The sequence below is a fragment of the Miscanthus floridulus genome, chromosome 13 (genome assembly GCF_019320115.1).
Source record: "Miscanthus floridulus cultivar M001 chromosome 13, ASM1932011v1, whole genome shotgun sequence".
NCBI classification, from domain to species: domain Eukaryota; kingdom Viridiplantae; phylum Streptophyta; class Magnoliopsida; order Poales; family Poaceae; genus Miscanthus; species Miscanthus floridulus.
The window spans coordinates 61,515,428-61,535,833 of NC_089592.1; the positions used below are offsets into that span (position 1 = coordinate 61,515,428).

Consider the following 20,406-nt stretch of genomic DNA (forward strand, 5'->3'; position numbering starts at 1 on the left):
ATGTTGTTAATACATGCGGGTACGCACATATAAGACCTAGGAGTAGGAGAACAAAGGAAAAGACCCTCTCCTCTAGTCGCCAGTGGAAATCATCTCGAGCCCCCTCTTGGAGCTCACATCTCAGGTACCATCAATACCCCTCTCTTGAAATTCCTATTCAAACTCCATGCGGATTCCCCCAAATTTCCCCTTCGAGTCTTTCCGAATATCCCCTGAAAAATTTCCATCCGAACACTCGTGGAAATTTCGTCTTGAGTTTATATGAATCTCTCCGAAAGATTCCTCGAACACCACCTTATATTTCACCTTGGAAATCCTTCTCAAGATGTGGTGAATTCTTCTCAAATCCAAATTCAAAACAATTTAAACATAAATTGGAAAATCTATTCCCTTCTCTCCTCTCTCCCCTCATGCCTTCGCCCGGCCCAGCACTCCCTCACTTCCCCTTCTTTTTGCACCGGCCCAGTAAGCTGCTGGAGCCCAACCGAGCCCCCCCTCTCCTTGCCCCGCCGGCCCGTCTTGCACCCCACAGGCCCAGCTTGCCAGCCGCATGGCTCACCAGTGCCTTGGCCCAGCCTTGCCCATAGGTGCCCCTTGCCAACCCTAGACAAGGGCAGCTCCTAGCGCCGCCGCCGCTCGCACGCTGCGCGATGCGCATGCCAGTGCCCCTCACTCACGCCTCGCCTGCTCCGCTCCTCGATTCGCGCCGTGTGTCCCTGCCTGTGCACGGATGCCGAGGATCATCGGCACCCCCTGGAAGCCCTAACCCTCGCGCTATAAAAACCACAGCAGCCGGCGCCTCTCTCGGACCCCCTGTAGCCGCCGCCGCTCCATCCCTCTCCCTCCTTGCTCCGCCCTGCCCTGCTGCATAGCCACGCCGGTCAACCGTTGCTAGCCGTGGCCCTCCACTACCTCGCCGCGTGGCCGCTCCCAGCCGAGCGCCATGGCCACTCGAACGCCGACCTCGATGCCATCCGCGACGTCGCCCGAGCCTGCGTACACGGCAATGCCACCAGCGTGCCTCGCCAAGCCACTCCACTCCGACATCAAGCGCGTCCACCACCATGGACTCGGCCTCTACCACGGCATCGTGCACGTCGCGCGCCACTGCTTCCCCACCATGGTCGCGCCGCTGCCCGCGCCGACAACCCACGAAGCCGAGGGCACCAACATCGGCGCCCTGCAGGTTGCTCCTCCACCATGGTCGCCCCACCAGCGCCTCCACTCCCAGCCCCATCATCACGCAGCACCTCTGAGCCGGCGTCGTGCCCCTCCCAGTCCATCGGACCTCGCTATTCTGCAGCAGCACGTCGCCGTTGAGCCTCCATCCTCTGATGACGGTGAGCCTCCCAAAGCCAAGCTTTTGCCTTTCCTTGCACCGCAGTGGAGTTTGTGCCTAAGACTGGCCTTTGTGCCATGTTCCTTCACTTCGCAGGGAAGCAGCAGGCCTTGTAGCACCCTTCAGCAACTCCGTTGCCCCTCCGGCCACCCGCTGCTCTGGCCTGACCAGCCGTAGCCAACCCTAGCCACCTGTAGCCAGCCGCGGCCATGACCAGCAAGCCACAGTTGGCCAGCAACAGGCTGTAGCCAACCAGAGGAGGCCGCAGCAAGCCGTTGCCAATCGGGACGTGCTCTGGTAGGCCACCTATGGCCGTAGCGTGCCCGGACGCCATGACCAACCCCCACATCAACTATGCCAAGCCTCGAACCGAACCTCGCCAAGCGGCTACGACGACATAGCTGTGCTGCCGGCAACGAGCCTAACCCTGCGTCGAGCGACCTATCGTCTGCAAGCCCTCGGTGAGCTACACGAACCAAGCTCCTACCTTTATCACCAAGGCCGCCTTGCCCATGCCTGCCTAGGCTTTGAGCCGCTGTTGCAAACCAAGGATGGACCTTCCTAAAGCCCTACATGTTGCCGGACCCAAGACCGATGACCCCTCCATGTGTTCGGCCTTCGAGCCGTGTTTTTCTGCTGGGACCTCGTCAACCGCACGATACCAACTGCTCTTGGACACATCGCACACACGCACTCGTCGTGTCATTCCATTGCACTCACACCTCGGATGACACTAGCATGAGCCTGTTTACATTGCATAGAAAAACAGCGTGCCATGACCTTGGATGACCAACCATAGCGCACTGTTGCCACCGCTACACACTCGTGTGAGGCCTAGCCCACCCTTTTGTGACCACCATGAGCTCAAGTACACCGAGAAAGCCACTGTCCTAGCCACAGCCGTGAACAAACTCCTGGAGACCGTACACAACACCTAGACTTCCCCTATTTAGCTGATGCTAGCGTAACCCTCGCTTTTCCTCTTGGGAGGCGTACAAGTGTGCCTTGGCTTGCCTAACCCCCACACACGGACGATACATACACACACCCTACAGTCCCCTACACCATTGTGACCTCCCAACCATGCCGTCGCGATCGCGACCATAGCCAACGCACGGACTCATGCGTGCACCGACCTAAAAGGACTAGCCTTGCTAGTGGCCTCGACGTTCATCGCCCTTGGCTATCGTCTCGATGCCCCTATGCAATAGCTGATAGCCACACCGCACTCATGGAACCTCACGTGCCCAAGCCTCCACAAGGATCCGACTCGCCATATGTTTGCGCACTTGGACACCTTCACCCTGTAAAGAACGCCGATGCCGCTAAGTTCCCCGATCACACACGGACCTAGAGCCTCAGTAGCCATGGACACTTGCCCTCACCTTGCCAGTCGAAGACCAAGACAGAGCCTTTTATGGCCGCTCGCCGCACTGGGCACGCGTGCACTCACACGCAAGCACCACAGTGCTTGGCATGTGCCTTGCCACCACTACAATCGACCACTGCCATTCGTGCTCGCACACACACCATCCCAAGAGCTCCAGCCTTGCTTCGCCCTGTCGTTCGTGGACGCACGCCATGAGCCGTGGACTTATGCACGCTCACTTGCATGTGGTGACGCACGGCCGTGCCTCCGCATGACGTCGCGTGAGCCTCGGGACCACACCGCTGCGGTCGTTCGCATGCCCATGTGCAGTCCTATGCTGAGCCGCATGTGCAAGCCAACGCCATAGCCACTGGAGCTAAGTCCATGAACAATAGCCGTCATTCGACCAAGCCTTAGCCACATCTTGGCCAGCCATAGCCGTGTCTGGCCAACTATAGCAAGATGCAGCTAGCCGCAACTGGCTGTAGCTGGCCACAGCGAGCCAAAGGCAGCCATAGCCAGCCTTGGCCAACCATAGCCACTTGTAGCCAGCCGCAGCCAGCCACAGCAAGCCATAGCAAGCCATATCTAGCCACAGCAGGCCGTAGCTGGCCTCAGCTGGCCAGAAGAAGCCACAACCCTCCGGGACAAGTTACAATAGCCTATGGCCCTTCCACATCTTTGCCTGCGAAGTCGAATCCTAGTCGAACGTCATTCCCGACACCGACGAAAGCCCTTCCTGCTCACTCTTATACTCGTTCGTCCACTTACAATACATGATCTTGATCTATCTATATCTATCTACACCATGCCCTTGTGTAGGTCTACCCATCCCCCTCGCTATGGATATGTGCTACTCCGTTTGTCCTTGCGTTTATGTCATTGGTTCTTGTGTATTGGTGTTGTTTGCCCGAGGAACGTGCCTTCGCGCTGGTCGAGGGATCGTACCTCGTTCGACCATTTCGGTCATGGGATCGCCCCACCGTGGCCGTAATGGCAAGCATAACTCACTCCCTTGCTTTTAGATGTCTCCGACGTACTACAATTATTAGTAATCCGATTCGGCTCTAGGACTTGGCCATTGTGGACTGAACGTTGCTGTGGATATCACCCGCACACAATGAGCCCTTGTGGCCTAACTTAGTGGACGAGTCGGGATATGATGATTGTAGAAGACAGATGCCAACTCATGAAGGATAAGCTCATGGTCGCGAGTCCCCTCGCCATGACCATCGGGCTCTACCTCTTTTCACATGTGTTTATCCTAGCCACCTTATATGATGGCACCACCTTGACCATAGCATTCCTTCAGATCTAAGCAGTGACAACCGCACTGCTGCGAACCAAGGGAATAGCCTTGCACCATTTAGTTGCATGGTTGTGATGCCCTACTGAGTTGGTTTGGATCGTGGGACTGTATCTTTGTTCTTCCGACCTTCGTCCGTTCCATGACGAGTTGGTCGAAAGAGAACAGATTCCATTCTTCTCTCTTTGGTTCTCAATCCTCGTCGATCCAGTGAGATGTAGATTGAGCACCTTGCTTGTTTGGTGTTTATTGCGCTCCTTTGATTCCCGTCGGCCTCTAGGGTGAGTGGATCAAAGGAAGGTGAATCTCGTGTTCTTCTCCTTTGGTTCTTTCATGCTTAAACCTTTGTATGTTTGTACCAAAATTGGACCATAGCATTTCTGTTGTTCTTGTGGTGACAACCACACCGCTAAGAACCCTAGGGTGTCTTAGTGCATTTAGTGCACCTAGGTCCTGGTACCCTACCATTGGATTGTGCACTCATGTCCTTTTGTGTGTTGCTCCTTTCCGATGCCTCGTCCATTGCCATGGCATGTGTATAGGAAGGAGTAGACATTTGCCATACCTTTCTCTCTTGCCCCACCCTTTCTTGGTCCTCAGTCAATTACAATGGCGTATGGATTGAGAGAGACCAGAATTGCATAGCCGCTCCTGTCGATTCACGTCAATCTCTATGACGCCCGGATCGAAAGACCGTGAGCCGTGGTGTTTGCCTAGGATGGGCTGAGGTCTTGGCCATTTATCTTGAAGCTGTACAGGTCGACCACAATTGGCCCAGGAAGTATAGGCTAGGCCTTGACTTAAAGCTCGCGCTTAGTGAACAACCACTCCTGTTTCTTTGGCCCATGGATCGGACATCAGCCGAAAGGGCCAAGTCATTTCCTTTTTGTGTTCCTTCTGGGTCTTGTCGCCTTTTTAGAATATTGTTTGTTCTCTTGTCTTAAGTGTGTTTTGGAGGTAATTGCCTCGAGGACAACGTTGGATCGGAACCCGATGGAGGAGGAGAATGTGATCGATGAAAGGACCCTAGGAGGAGGAGACCTTGCTGATCGACTACACCGACTAATGAAGATTTGTACCACTACTACCTCGACATCGTAGGTGTCATGGCAACACCCTCTTTTTGAGAATCCTATTAGACATTGCATAATATCTAGAACTGCTAGCGCTTTATAATTATTCCTTGCTAGTGCTTTGATGCATGCTACTACCTGAGCCATTATTACCCTGACGCAACCCACTCTACCACATCACCCTGCCTTGCGCATTTGCTCGCTTATATATGCTTACTTGCCTGCTTGCTTGCATATTACACCACTATACTTATTATTAACTCCACTTCGCATTATATCGGGGATGTGATGCTGGTGGTGAACCCCTGGGAATGGTTTGGCTAGGGGTGCCGGACTTGGTGATGTGTGAGCATGCTGCGTGTGTCTTGGGTGCGTGGAGAGTGAGGGTTGTGTCGACCGAGCTGGAATAACGATGAGCCTGGGGTTAGTCTTGCCATGTGGTGCTACCTGGGCACTTGGATATGGAATACCTATGGCGGGTAAATGGTAATTGGAGGTGGCCTTGGGTGTGAACCTCGGAGAGGTGGAGCCCAGGGGTAGAGGTGTTGTGGTGGCACGTAAAATGGAAATCCCTGATGAAGACATTCTGGCTTGGTCAATCCCTAAGGACTTACTAGTACTCAGATTCACCGAGAATCCTTTACATCCCACTCGCCCTATATGGTGTGAGACGGTTGGACTACTTGGTAGGACTATGCCACTACTGCTAGGCGAACGTGTGCAAGGAGGTACGGGGCATGCAGGTTCCCCCACACCCTTCCGAGACTTTAGGATGCCTTGTGGACCTAGGCTCTTGACATTCGGAGGGCCCTGGCTCTGTCTACGACTCACAGTATCCAGCCATCCTAGACTAGACTTGGGATGTTCTAGGGCTAAGAGGTAGGGTGTCATCGTTCTAGGCTAGCAAGCGGCCGGAATCTGCCTAGATGGGGCACCGTCGAGGATGGCTATCTTGTGGGTATGTGAAACCTCTGCAGAGTGTATGGTTGATCGATCGATACATATGCCAACTTGCTGGCTATGGACCTTTCCTAGGTTTCGCTTAAACTAGATAGGAGATGAGTCCTTCTTTCCTCCCTCTAGGGTTGGGGTATTTTCCGGTCATGAGCCTTGGGGGTTGTGGGCCAGTTGAGACAAGGCCGAGAGGGAGTTGGCCTAGTCGACCTGAGTGTGCGAGATGAGATATGGTGTGGTGGTGTGGAGATGGTTTGGGATGGATGGTTGGTGGATGGATATGGATGGTGTGGTGGTGAATGTGTTAAAAATTGGATGTTATTATTATATTACTAAAGTTGTTTACTTCTCATGCGCTAAGAATGCAAACCACAACCAAATAATAGGATTGCCAGATCCCTTGTTTATCTTTTCCACTAAAGCTCATCGGTGCTGACCATGGCCTACACACATCTGGCGGTGTGTAGATTTCCTGCTTCTTAGAGATGCTGACTTTAGAACAATTAGGAGGTCTCGTGCCTACGCTCAAGTTTGGTTCGGAGATGGAATCTATGCTGTGCTACGCTGCGCTACGCCAACTCTGATGATGCCCATGAAGGAGGAGCCTTCACTCGATAGTCTTTCGCTAGATTAACTCTGTAATAGGCATGTTCCCCAGTGATGTAATATCTTATATTCTTGTAATCTTACGATGTATGACTGTGACATCGACTGAAATATGATGGAATCAGTTCTTGGTTTTATCATATTAAAATTCATTCTGTGGATTTTCCCTTCAAGGAAAATTGAGGATGTTTCAGTTGGTATCAGAGCCATACTTGACCTTAGGACAAGACCTTAGTACCAAACATTAGTTTAGAAGCCAAACATTCTATCTGTAGTGGAGTCATAGCTACTAACACTGATTCCCCGTCTCTACCTTGAGTTCTACTACTAATTGACCATCCCCGATCTGAAAAGTTGACCACTAGGAAATGATTCCCTATGTCGCCCATGCAAGATCGATAGATGTGTGAGACTCAAAGGCTTAGGAGTCACCTTAAGTCAACACTATGCATATAGGAGTTGTAATGCTGCTTGAGTGCTTGGATCTTTTTGCTCCTTATGCTTCTTGTGATTATATGGCTTGAGTGAAGAATATAGAAGCTATTTTATTTACATGTGACTCTAGGACCCTGGCTAACCTAGCAGGCTATGAACCAAGACCACCATATGACTAGACAAAACCTCTAGAGATCCTTGGACACCCTGTACAAATTTGGAGTGAGTTATCGAAAGAAAACAAAAGGATGACAATTAAATTTGCAAGGTTCTATGGAACAACTACCCCGATCAAGAAGCAACACGACAGGAGTTTGGACTTTGAAGGTAGCACCCCAGCCTCATCATCGACCGAGCAACACCTTAATCTCGAGGACGAGATTCCTATAAGGAGGGTGGACTGTAACAAACCGAGTTTTTGGTAAAGCCAAAAATACGAACTTTTTCAAATTTTTCCTGCAACGTGTGAGACATGTAATTGCTAGGTCAAACACGAGTCCAACTCGCTAACAAGACATTGCATACATGTAGATGGTTTGTAGGTGATTGCCAGAGTTTTTGAGTTGTCCTATGTTTGAGTCTTGATTATTGTTGGAGAGCACTACCCATAGCAACCTCCTTGTGATCCTCGTGGGATTATTTCGAGTCTTCCGTGAATCTCTCTCTATAATCCCGAACCCCACTAGAACCCAGACTTGCCATTTATATTTGTGCCGACCATTGGACCGGAGTCCCTAAACCCTAAGACCCCTAGTAGACCACCACGATGAGTAAGCATGTTGTTAATACATGCGGGTACGCACATATAAGACCTAGGAGTAGAACAAAGGAAAAGACACTCTCCTCTAGTCGCCAGTGGAAATCATCTCGAGCCCCCTCTTGGAGCTCACATCTCAGGTATCATCAATACCCCTATCTTGAAATTCCTATTCAAACTCCATGCGGATTCCCCCAAATTTCCCCTTCGAGTCTTTCCGAATATCCCCTGAAAATTTTCCATCCGAACACTCGTGGAAATTTCATCTTGAGTTTATATGAATCTCTCCAAAAGATTCCTCAAACACCGCCTTATATTTCACCTTGGAAATCCTTCTCAAGATGTGGTGAATTCTTCTCAAATCCAAATTCAAAACCATTTAAACATAAATTGGAAAATATATTCCCTTCTCTCTTCTCTCCCCTCACGCCTTGGCCTAGCCCAGCACTCCCTCACTTCCCCTTCTTTCTGCACCAGCCTAGCAAGCTGTTGGAGCCCAACCGAGCCCCCCCCCCTCTCCTTGCCCCGCTGGCCCATCTCACACCCCATAGGCCTAGCTCGCCAGCCACGTGGCCCACCAGTGCCTTGGCCTAGCCTTGCCCCCAGGCGCCCCTTGCCAACCCTAGATGAGGGTGGCTCCTAGTGCCACCGCCGCTCGCACGCTGCGCGATGCGCACGCTAGTGCCCCTCACCCACGCCTCGCCTGCTCTGCTCCTCGATTCACGCTGCGTGTCCCTACCTGTGCATGGACACCGAGGATCATTGGCACCCCCTGGAAGCCCTAACCCTCGCGCTATAAAAGCCACAGCAACCGGCGCCTCTCTCGGACCCCCTGTAGCCGCCGCTGCTCCATCCCTCTCCCTCCTTGCTCCGCCCTGCCTACTGCACAGCCACACCGGTTAGCCATCGCTGGCCGTGGCCCTCCACTACCTCGCTGCGTGGCCACTCCCAGCCGAGTGCCATGGCCACTCGAATGCCGAACTCGACGCCGTCCGTGACGTCACCCGAGCCTGCGTACACGGCAACGTCACTAGCACGCCTCGCCGAGCCACTCCACTCCGACGTCAAGCGCATCCACCACCATGGACCCGGCTTCTACCATGGCATCGTGCGCGTCGCGCGCCACTGCTTCCCCACCATGGTTGCGTAGTTGCCCACGCCGACAACCCACGAAGCCGAGGGCACCAGCATCAGCGCCCCTGCTAGTTGCTCCTCCACCATGGTCGCCCACCAGCGCCTCCACTCCAAGCCCTGTCATCACGCAGCACCTCTGAGCTGACGTCATGCCCCTCCCAGTCCATCGGACCTCACTGTTCTACAGCAGCACGTCGCCGTTGAGCCTCCATCCTCTGATGATGGTGAGCCTCCCAAAGCCAAGCTTTTGCCTTTCCTTGCACCGCAGTGGAGTTTGTGCCTAAGACTAGCCTTCGTGCCACGTTCCTTCACTTCATAGGGAAGCAGCAGGCCTTGTAGCACCCTTCACCGACTCTGTCGCCCCTCCGACCACCCGCTGCTCCGGCCTGACCAGCCGCAGTCGACCCTGGCCACCTGCAGCCAGCCGCGGCCATGACCAGCAAGCCACAGTTGGCCAGCAATAGGCTGTAGCCGGCCAGAGGAGGCCGCAGCAAGCTGTTGCCAATTGGGACATGCTCTAGTAGGCCACCTATGGCCGTAGCGTGCCCGGACGCCATGACCAACCCCCACATCGACTATGTCAAGCCTCGAACCAAACCTCGCCAAGCGGCTATGACGATGTAGCTGTGCTGCCGGCAACGAGCCTAACCCGCGTCGAGTGACCTATCGTCTGCAAGCCCTCGGTGAGCTACATGAACCAAGCTCCTACCTTTATCGCCGAGGCCACCTTGCCCAAGCCTACCCGACCTTCAAGCCACTGTTGCAAACCAAGGCCGGACCTTCCTAAAGCCCTACATGTTGCCGGCCCAAGACCGATGACCCCTCCATGTGTCCGGCCTTCGAGCTGTGTTTTTCTGCTAGGACCTCATCAACCGCACGATACCAACGCTCTTGGACACATCGCACACACGCACTCGTCGTGTCATTCCGTTGCACTCACGCCTCGGATGACACTAGCATGAGCCTGTTTATGTTGCATAGAAAAACACCCATGACCTTGGATGCCCAACCATATCGCACTGTTGCCACCGCTACACGCTCGTGTGAGGCCTAGCCTACCCTTTTGTGACCACCATGAGCTCGAGTACACCGAGAACGCCACGTCCTAGCCACGACCATGACCGAACTCCTAGAGACCGTACACAACACCTAGACTGCCCCTGTTTAGCTGATGCTAGCGTAACCCTCGCTTTTCCACTTGGGAGGCATACAGGTGTGCCTTGGACTTGCCTAACCCCCACACATGGATGATATAGACACACACCCCACAGTCCCCTACACCACCGTGACCTCCCAACCATGCCATCACGATCGCAACCATAGCCAACGCATGGACTCACGCGTGCACCGACCTGAAAGGACCAGCCTTGCCAATGGCCTCGACGTTCATGGCCCTTGGCTGTCGTCTCGACGCCCCTATGCAATAGCTGATAGCCACACCGCACTCATGGAACCTCACGTGCCCAAGCCTCCACAAGGATCTGACTTGCCATCTGTTTGCGCACTTGGACACCTTCACCCTATAAAGAACACCGATGCCGCCAAGTCCCCCAATCACACATGGAACTAGAGCCTCGCAGCCATGGACACTTGCCCTCACCTTGCCAGCCGAAGACCAAGACAGAGCCTTTTATGGCCGCTCGCCGCATGGGCATGCGTGCACTCACACACAAGCACCATAGTGGCTTGGCATGTGCCTTGCCACCACTACAATCGACCACTGCCATTTGTGCTCGCACACACATCGTCCCAAGAGCTCCAGCCTTGCTTCGCCCCGTTGTTCGTGGACGCACGCCATGAGCCATGGACTTATGCACGCTCACTTGCATGTGGTGACACACGGCCATGCCTCCGCATGACGTCGCGTGAGCCTTAGGACCACACCACCAAGGCCGTTCGCATGCCCATGCGCAGTCCTACGCTGAGCCACGTTTGTGAGCCAACGCCATAGCCACTAGAGCTAAGTCCATGAACAACAGCCGTCATTCGACCAAGCCTTAGCCACGTCTTGGCCAGCCATAGCCGCGTCTGGCCAACTATAGCAAGATGCAGCCAACCACAACTGGTTGTAGCTAGCCACAGCGAGCCAAAGGCAGCCATAGCTAGCCTTGGCCAACCATAGCCACTTGTAGCTAGCCATAGCCAGCCACAGTGAGCCATAGCAAGCCACATCTAGCCACAGCAGGCCGTAGCTGGCCTTAGCTGGCCAGAAGAAGCCACAACCCTCTAGGACAAGTTACAATAGCCTATGGCCCTCCACATCTTTGCCGCGAAGTCGAATCCTAGTCGAACATCATTCCTGACACCGACGAAAGCCCTTCCTGCTCACTCTTATACTCGTTTGTCCACTTACAATACATGATCTTGATCTATCTATATCTGTCTGCACCATGCCCTTGTGCAGGTCTACCCATCCCCCTCGCTATGGATATGTGCTACTCCATTCGTCCTTGCGTTTATGTCATTGGTTCTTGTGTATTGGTGTTGTTTGCCTGAGGACCGTGCCTTCACACTGGTCGAGGGATCGTACCTTGTTCAACCATTTTGGTCGTGGGATCGCCCCACCGTGGCCGTAATGGCAATCATAACTCGCTCCCTCGCTTTTAGATGTCTCCGACGCACTACAATTATTAGTAATCCGATTCGGCTCTAGGACTTGGCCATTATGGACTGAATGTTGGTGCGGATATCACCCGCACACAATGAGCCCTTATGGCCTAACTTAGTGGACGAGTCGGGATATGATGATTGTAGAAGATGGATGCCAACTCGTGTAGGATAAGCTCATGGTCGCGAGTCCCCTCGCCATGACCATCGGGCTCTACCTCTTTTCGCCTGTGTTTATCCTAGCCACCTTATATGATTGCACCACCTTGACCATAGCATTCCTTTAGATCTAAGCAGTGACAACCGCACTGCTATGAACTAAGGGAATAGCCTTGCACCGTTTAGTTGCACGGTCGTGATGCCCTACGAGTTGGTTTGGATCATGGGACTATATCTCTGTTCTTCCGACCTTCATCCGTTCCATGATGAGTTGGTCAAAAGAGAACGGATTCCATTCTTCTCTCTTTGGTTCTCAATCCTTGTCAATCCAGTGAGATGTAGATTGAGCACCTTGCTTGTTTGGTGTTTATTGCGCTCCTTTGATTCCCATTGGCCTCTAGGGCGAGTGGATCAAAGGAAGGCGAATCTCATGTTCTTCTCCTTTGGTTCTTTCGTGCTTAAACCCTTGTATGTTTGTACCCAAATTGGACCATAGCATTTCTGTGGTTCTTGCGGTGACAACCGCACCGCTAAGAACCCTAGGGTGTCTTAGTGCATTTAGTGCACCTAGGTCCTGGTACCCTACCAGTGGATTGGGCACTCGTGTCGTTTTGTGTGTCGCTCCTTTTCGATGCCTCGTCCTTTGCCATGGCGTGTGTATAGGAAGGAGTAGACCTTTGCCATACCTTTCTCTCTTGCCCCACCCTTTCTTGGTCCTCGTCGATTACAATGGCGTACGGATTGAGAGAGACCGGAATTGCATAGCCGCTCCTTTCGATTCACGTCAATCTCTATGATGCCCGGATCAAAAGACCACGAGCCGTGGTGTTTGCCTAGGATGGGCTGAGGTCTTGGCCATTTATCTTGAAGCTGTACAGGTCGACCACAATTGGCCTAGGAAGTACATGCTAGGCCTTGACTTAAAGCTCGCGCTTAGTGAACAACCACTCCTGTTTCTTTGGCCCATGGATCGGACATCAGCCGAAAGGGCCAAGTCATTTCCTTTTTGTGTTCCTTCTGGGTCTTGTCGCCTTTTTAGAATATTGTTTGTTCTCTTGTCTTAAGTGTGTTTTGGAGGTAATTGCCTCGAGGACAACGTTGGATCGAAACCCGATGGAGGAGGAGAACATGATCGATGAAAGGACCCTGGGAGGAGGAGACCTTGCTGATCGACTACACCGACTAATGAAGATTTGTACCACTACTACCTCGACATCGTAGGTGTCATGGCAGCACCCTCTTTTTGAGAATCTTATTAGACATTGCATAATATCTAGAACTGCTAGCGCTTTATAATTATTCCTTGCTAGTGCTTTGATGCATGCAACTACCTGAGCCATTATTACCCTGACGCAACCCACTCTACCACGTCACCCTGCCTTTCGCATTCGCTCGCTTATATATGCTTACTTCCCTGCTTGCTTGCATATTACACCACTATACTTATTATTAACTCCACTTCGCATTATGTCGGGGATGTGATGCTGGTGGTGAACCCCCTGGGAATGGTTTGGCTAGGGGTGCTGGACTTGGTGATGTGTGAGCGTGCTGCGTGTGTCTTGGGTGCGTGGAGAGTGAGGGTTGTGTCGACCAAGCTGGAATAACGACGAGCCTGGGGCGAGTCTTGCCATGTGGTGCTACCTGGGCACTTGGATATGGAATACCTGTGGCAGGTAAATGGTAATTGGAGGTGGCCTTGGGTGTGAACCTTGGAGAGGTGGAGCCCGGGGTAGAGGTGCTATGGTGGCACATAAAATGGAAACCCTGATGAAGACATTCTGGCTTGGTCAATCCCTAAGGACTTACTAGTACTCAGATTCACCGGGAATCCTTTACATCCCACTCGCCCTATATGGTGCGGGACGGTCGGACTACTTGGTAGGACTATGCCACTACTGCTAGGCGAACGTGTGCAAGGAGGTACGAGGCACGCGGTTTCCCCCACACCCTTCCGAGACTTTAGGAGGCCTTGTGGACCTGGCTCTTGACATCCGGAGGGCCCCAGCTCTGTCTACGACTCACTAGTATCAGCCATCCCAGACTAGACTTGGGATGTTCCAGGGCTGAGAGGTAGGGTGGCATCGTTCTAGGCTAGCAAGCGGCCGGAATCTGCATAGATGGGGCACCGTCGAGGATGGCTATCTTGTGGGTATGTGAAACCTCTGCAGAGTTTATGGTTGATCGATTGATACATATGCTGACTTGCCAGGCTATGGACCTTTCCTAGGTTTTGCTTAAACTAGATAGGAGATGAGTCCTTCTTTCCTCCCTCTAGGGTTGGGGTATTTTCTGGTCGTGAGCCTTGGGGGCTATGGGCCGTTGAGACAAGGCCGAGAGGGAGTTGGCCTGTCGACCTGAGTGTGCGAGATGAGATATGGTGTGGTGGTGTGGAGATGGTTTGGGATGGATGGTTAGGATGGTTGGTGGATGGATATGGATGGTGTGGTGGTGAATGTGTTAAAAATTGGATGTTATTATTATATTACTAAAGGTATTTACTTCTCATGCGCTAAGAATGCAAACCACAACCAAATATTAGGATCGCCAGATCCCTTGTTTATCTTTTCTACTAAAGCTCATCGGTGCTGACCATGGCCTGCACACATCTGGCGGTGTGCAGATTTCCTGCTTCTCAGAGATGCTGACTTTAGAAGGATTAGGAGGTCTCGTGCCTACGCTCAAGTTTGGTTCGAAGATGGAATCTACGCTGCGCTACGCCAACTCTAATGATGCCCATGAAGGAGGAGCCTTCACTCGATAGTCTTTCGCTAGATTAACTCTGTAATAGGCGTGTTCCCCAGTGATGTAATATCTTGTATTCTTGTAATCTTACAATGTATGACTGACATCGACTGAAATATGATGGAATCAGTTCTTGGTTTTATCATATTAAAATTCATTCTGTGGATTTTCCCTTCAAGGAAAATTGAGGATGTTTCACGCCCCCGCCGCCACCAAGCCCGGGAAGGCGCCCCTAGAGGCCTTCTCGCTGCCTGGCTCAATGGATGTCCCTGTGATGGCAGCCTCAGCGCCTAGCTCGCCGCAATGGCCTAACCTGCCTCCAGCGTCAGGGATCGACATCTTCCTCGTGCGCCCTTCCACCCCCAGTTTGTCATCGTCTTCGCTCTCCCCCCAAGCCACCCCTTCGACCCGGGGGAGGACTCGATGGGGCGCTCCAAGGTTCATCAGTGGGTAGAGGAGGACCTTGAAGCCTCCGATGTGGAGTCAGAGTCGTCACCGTTGCCCACCATGTCCCCAACCTCGTACCTCGACGCAGTTGTGCAAGGCCGTAGCTATGGGTGTCGCCATTGCCGATGCGCACCCAAACGCGCGCCACCATCACCAAGGGCATGCATGATGGTGCCGTCAATGGATCACGAGCGAGGGGGTCGGTGAATGAGCCCCAACCATCGATGGCCACGCCCGTGGCTCATTGACGGGCTTCCTATCCAAGGTCGAGACGACGGCAACAGGACCGGTCACGGTTCTTGTGACCGTGCGCTGTGTCGGCCGGTCCAATGGAGGCCAGGACCATAGCATGCTCCCTGGTGTCCGACGTCGTTTCTCTGCTCTAGACGCCGACGGCTGGCGTGAGTTCCTTTCACGAGGGTCGTCTGGTGGCGGAGAGGAGGCTCCACCACAGCGGCGTCCAATGCCACATTTTCCACCAGAGCTGCATGGGAAATACCTCAACTGCCTCTCCACCTCACATAGGGTGGCAACCTGCAGGCTGCCCCAGCGCTGCCTGCGTTGCAGGGGCTTCCACCACTGCACGCGTGATTGCAAGTGACCGCGGAGGCCGAGTTCGGCGAGGAGCGACATACCAGGCGACTTGGACGCACCCCGTTGGCGTCCCTGTCATAGTGACTAGCCACGCACTCTGGCCAGTAAGCCGGGCTTGGGCACGGACGGAGGTGCGCCAGGCTTGGGCGAAGCCATGCCGGGCAACGCTGGGCGCCGCGGCAAAGGACACCGACGTCGATGTCGATGTCGCCGCAGACATCGGGTGCGGCCAAGGGATGGCGGCAACGCCACGGTGTCGGACACCACTGCCGCTGCCGACAGTTCAGCCCAAGAAGGTCACCGTGAGCCCACCAGCGAGGTATGGGACCTTGCCGAGCTTGATCCGTTGCTCACACACTACTCTGATCCATGCACACCACACGTGAGGTCTCGCAGGATCCGATGATGGAGAAGATTGCAGCTTCGCTCGTGGTCTGTTGGAAGATGGCCGGTGACCGCCTCAGTATCCTTGCTTAGTTGGCAAGGCCACTGCCACCTGAGCACGATCAGGCTCAGGTCACGCCACCTCGGGCGATGCAGACCACCACCTCAGGAGTTGTCGTGCCTACGGAGGACGAGATGGCGATCTGCCTGGCTTCGGTCCGGCCGAGCCCACGGCGGATGTAGACATGTTCAGTACACCACCTCAAAAGGACCACACGGTCGACGTCAGCAACAGCTCTGCTGCAAGTCACCTCAAGAGCCTCACCAGACGCGTGTTGAAGAAGGTCAACTTTCTGATTATTCGAGAGCCTCCTAAGCAGCCTCTTGCTAAGCCGGTGCTGCTGTGGCGGAGCAGGCGGTTGGCGGCTCAGAGCCTCTCTCGAGTAACTGCTTCCAAGCAAGGTGAGGTGTTGATCATGCAGCATATGGGATACACAAAGGGCCCATCAATGCCATCCGCATTGGAGGTGGAGGCCTTCGACAAGATCTTCGACGGCAACCTGACTGCGTCCAACGCTGAAGCGCTCTTCCCGAACGGTGGAAAGGGCTTGTCCAGGCAGCCGTGAAGGCGCAAGGCCACTTCTTAGGTCGCATCGTTGCGTCGGTTTTGGTTATTTTTCCATTTATGTAATATCAGAATTAGAGGTCTTTTGCTCGGATCCAGCTACGGTTGATTTAGGTCGATCTCCTTCGGCACTCGATAGAGACGCGTTGTCTGTATGTATGTTTAAACTTTTCTTCTTAATACAATAATACACAAATTTTTTGTGTATTCAAGAAAAAAAAGAAAAATATAAACGTGAGAAGAAAAAATTAAAATTTTCAAAGGAGAAATAAAGAAAGAAAGAAAAAGGAAAAGAAAAAAAAGGACATTATGAACATTCCATGCATTTTATCTCATAAAGAAATTGTTTATCGAATATTTTTCTAACCAGTGAAGCTAGAGTAAAAAATATTTTATCAAGGAAGCACAACTAGAGCTGTTTTGTGTGGAGCTAGAGCTCTACCAAACGAGTCCTTAATTAGTATGGCCAAATATATTTCCAATTCGGGAGAGAGGAGCAGTTGGCACTTTGTGAAACGAAGTAGCTTGAACAATGCAAATGAGCTGTTCTTTTCGTTTTCTTTTTTTACTCTTACTAGTACCAAGAGTACCAACTAATGAGCAGGACTCTCAAATTTCGGAAACTTGAACACTAGGCAACCAGAACGAAAATCAGGGCCGGAAAACCCTGTCCTCTAGCAGAAACAGCGCTGCGTGGCGACGGCGCAGAGTGGAGCCTTTTTCCGCGCCGTGCACCCGGTCGTCTCCTCTATGTCCAGCTCTACCACGCCCTCTGGCACCGCCCAGTCGAGCCGAGCGACGAGGTTGGCGAGGGCGAGCTCCACCACGGACATGGCGAGGTTGACGCCCGGACACATCTGCCGCCCCCCGCCGAACGGTATCAGCTGGAAGTGCTGGCCCCGGAAGTCCACCCCGCTGCCGACGAACCTCTCCGGCCGGAATTCCTCCGGCGACTCCCATGCCTCCGGGTCCCTTCCGATGGCCCAGGCGTTTACGATCACCATGGTGTCGCTGGGGACGTCGTACCCGTGGCTGCTGATTCAAGTGGCCTGCATGGACTTGTGCGGAAGCAGCAGGGGCCCCGGCGTGTGCAGCCGCATCGTCTCCTTGATCACTGCTCTCAGGTACTCCATTCCGGCCAGATCTTGTTCGCCGACAATGTTGCCATGGTCGTTACTGCTGGTGCTCCGAGCTTGTCTCACCTCGCGCTGCAGCTTCTGCATGACTCCCTTGTTGCGGAGCAGCTCTGCCATGGCCCATTCCAGGACGATGATGGTGGCCTCTGTCCCGGCTCCGAACAAGTCCTGCATTAAGCAGAGCAGCACATGAATCCAATCATGCGTCCGTTGATCGGCCTACGTGACGCCTTTTACCTCTAAGAGAGCCTTCACGTTGTCCCTGCTGAATCGCCACTCTCTTGACCCAGCAGTTGGAGTTGGTTCCTCCTCCTGCAGTGACAGCAGCACATGGATGAAAGCATCGTCGTTCGCTTCTTCCTCCGACAATGGCGTCTCTCTGGTCGCAGCCGCGTCCACGATCTCGTCGAGGATCCGGTCGATCCTCTGGAACGCCATCCTAACCCTGGCGTCCGTGCCGTCGACGTGGCTCACCCAGGAGAGCCACGGGATGTAGTCGCCGACGTGGAAGGCGGCGAGCAGCACGTTGGTCTCCTCCAGCAGCGCGTCCACCTTGGCGCGCCACACGTTCTCCCCGGCGGCGCGCAGTCCGAGCACGATCCGCCCGGCCACGTCCTTGGCGAAATCGTTCAGGAGCTCGCTCAGGCGCACGACGCCGCCGCGGCACACCTGCTCTAGAACTCGTTGGACCAGCGCCTCCACCTCCCGCTCCCTCACGGCGCGGTAGGCCCGCACCCTCGGCGGGCTCAGGAGGTGGCGCACGCTCATCTTGCGCGCGCCGAGCCAGTACGCGCCGTGCGGCGCGAAGGCGATGTCGGTGCAGCCGTACAGGAGCCTCCTGGGGATGCTGAGCGAGGGGCGGCTGGCGAACACGTGGTCCTGCACCTGCATCACCTCCCGCGCGGCGGACGCCGAGGACACGACGACGGCAGGCACCTGGCCGAGGCGGATGAGCATGACGGGGCCGTGCGCCGCGGCGAGCGAACGCAGCGAGCGGTGCGGGAGGCTGCCGAGCTGGTGGAGGTTGCCGATGAGAGGGAGCCCCCGTGGGGAGGGCGGCAGGCGGTTGGCATTGGCAACCGATTTCTTGCCGCGGTGACCACCAACAAGTAGCGAAACGTGTGAGACGATGAAGACAAACACGAGGATGAACCTGGCTTGCGTGCGCGTGTTATATGGGAGCGGCGCCGATGGCGTCATGCTGATTGTGGTTATGTTCTCCATTTGGAAAGTGCATAGAAAAGACAGGTTCTACCACTTGCTCTATTTATGCAGTTTGCCTGCCAACCAACGTGGGCGGCTCATTGACATGCCATGTTCAGTGATAAGGATCCTCATTGGCATGTGTCAAGTTGCAGGCAGGGCGGGTTGTTAACGTAACCCGCCCGCTCGCCCCGCAAAACTGGGCTTCGTGGCTGTTGTGGACTGGCTGCAATTTTTTCGTGGCCTAAAGACTTCCAACCCTCCAAACCCGCTGGACAAGCGAGAAGCCTCGCAACAACCCGCAAGACCCGCAACACCCTCCTTTGCTTTCCCTTCCAGCTCGTCCTGAACCCTACCGGCCCTCCCGTACAAGCCACGCCGGACACGCTCCCCGTACGCGCTGGTCGCACCGCCACAGGCTGCGGTCCCTGTTCGCACAGGTTTTGCGCCCGCGCCGTCGCCGTGCCTCCACCCCGGCTGTGCCACCGGCAGGCTGCGCTCGGGCGTGCGGCCATGCTCGCCTGCTGGCCGAGCTGGCTGCTCTCGGCCGCGCCGCCGTGCTCGCTCGCTGGCCGCGCTTGTCCGCTGTCCACGCTCGCCCGCGCTCGCTGGAAAACGGCAGTAGCCCTAGCAGGCATGCTGGGTGACCAGCGGTACGACGGCGCTGTGGTACAGCGGCAAGGCAACAACAGGCACGACGAGCATGGAATACAGGCGGCAGGGAGGAGAACATACCTGGCTGAGAAATCCACAGGCCGTCCGTGCCGTGCTGCTTTCGTTTTGGAACTCGAGATTTGGAAGAGCACGGGAACCTCTGAGGTCTGAGCGTTGGGGACGAACTGAAGAAATCGCTTTTGTGGAACGGGAAGAGTCACTAAAGAACTACAAGGGCGAGAGGGATGGTAACCAATATTTGATCAACCTTATTGACTCACCTGGGCACGTCGATTTTTCTTCGGAAGTTACAGCTGCTCTTCGCATCACCGATGGTGCTCTGGTGGTGGTTGACTGTATTGAAGGTGTCTGTGTGCAAACTGAAACTGTGCTCCGCCCTTGGTGAGAGGACTAGGCCAGTCCTTACTGTGAACAAGATGGACAGGTGCTTCCTTGAGCTTCAGATTGAGTCCGTGGAACACTTGTCCATCTTGCGGATCTTGTGGGTTTTGCATACAAGTTTGTTGTGTCCGCAGAACACTTGTCCGCGAGATCCGCAGCTTTGTGGCAAACCACAAGCCCACTAATAAACTTTGCGGCAAGCGAGGCGAGGTTAGCGGCCGGCCACGAACGAGCCCGTCTGCAAGTTGAGGCATGTGCATTGGCACGCGATATGCTCATTGACATGCATGTTCAGTGATAAGGATTTTCATTGGCATCTTCACGTTTTTGGTTGCAGGGATGGGACCATCTTAGGTGGGATATCCCACCTTAGGTCCTGTTTGGCAGGGCTTCTCCACCGGCTTCAGGAGCCGTTTTCTATCAAACGGGGTAAAGTAAAATAGCTTCACTTGTGAAGCCCCTAAAAACATGCTCTCACAG

The 20,406-nt window shown here is 54.1% G+C and overlaps 1 pseudogene; it reads right to left on the reverse strand.

The window, feature by feature from the left end:
- Positions 1-17,205: 17,205 nt before the first annotated feature.
- On the reverse strand, positions 17,206-18,891 carry LOC136499901 (cytochrome P450 71A1-like; annotated as a pseudogene).
- Between the last annotated feature and the right edge of the window lie 1,515 nt (positions 18,892-20,406).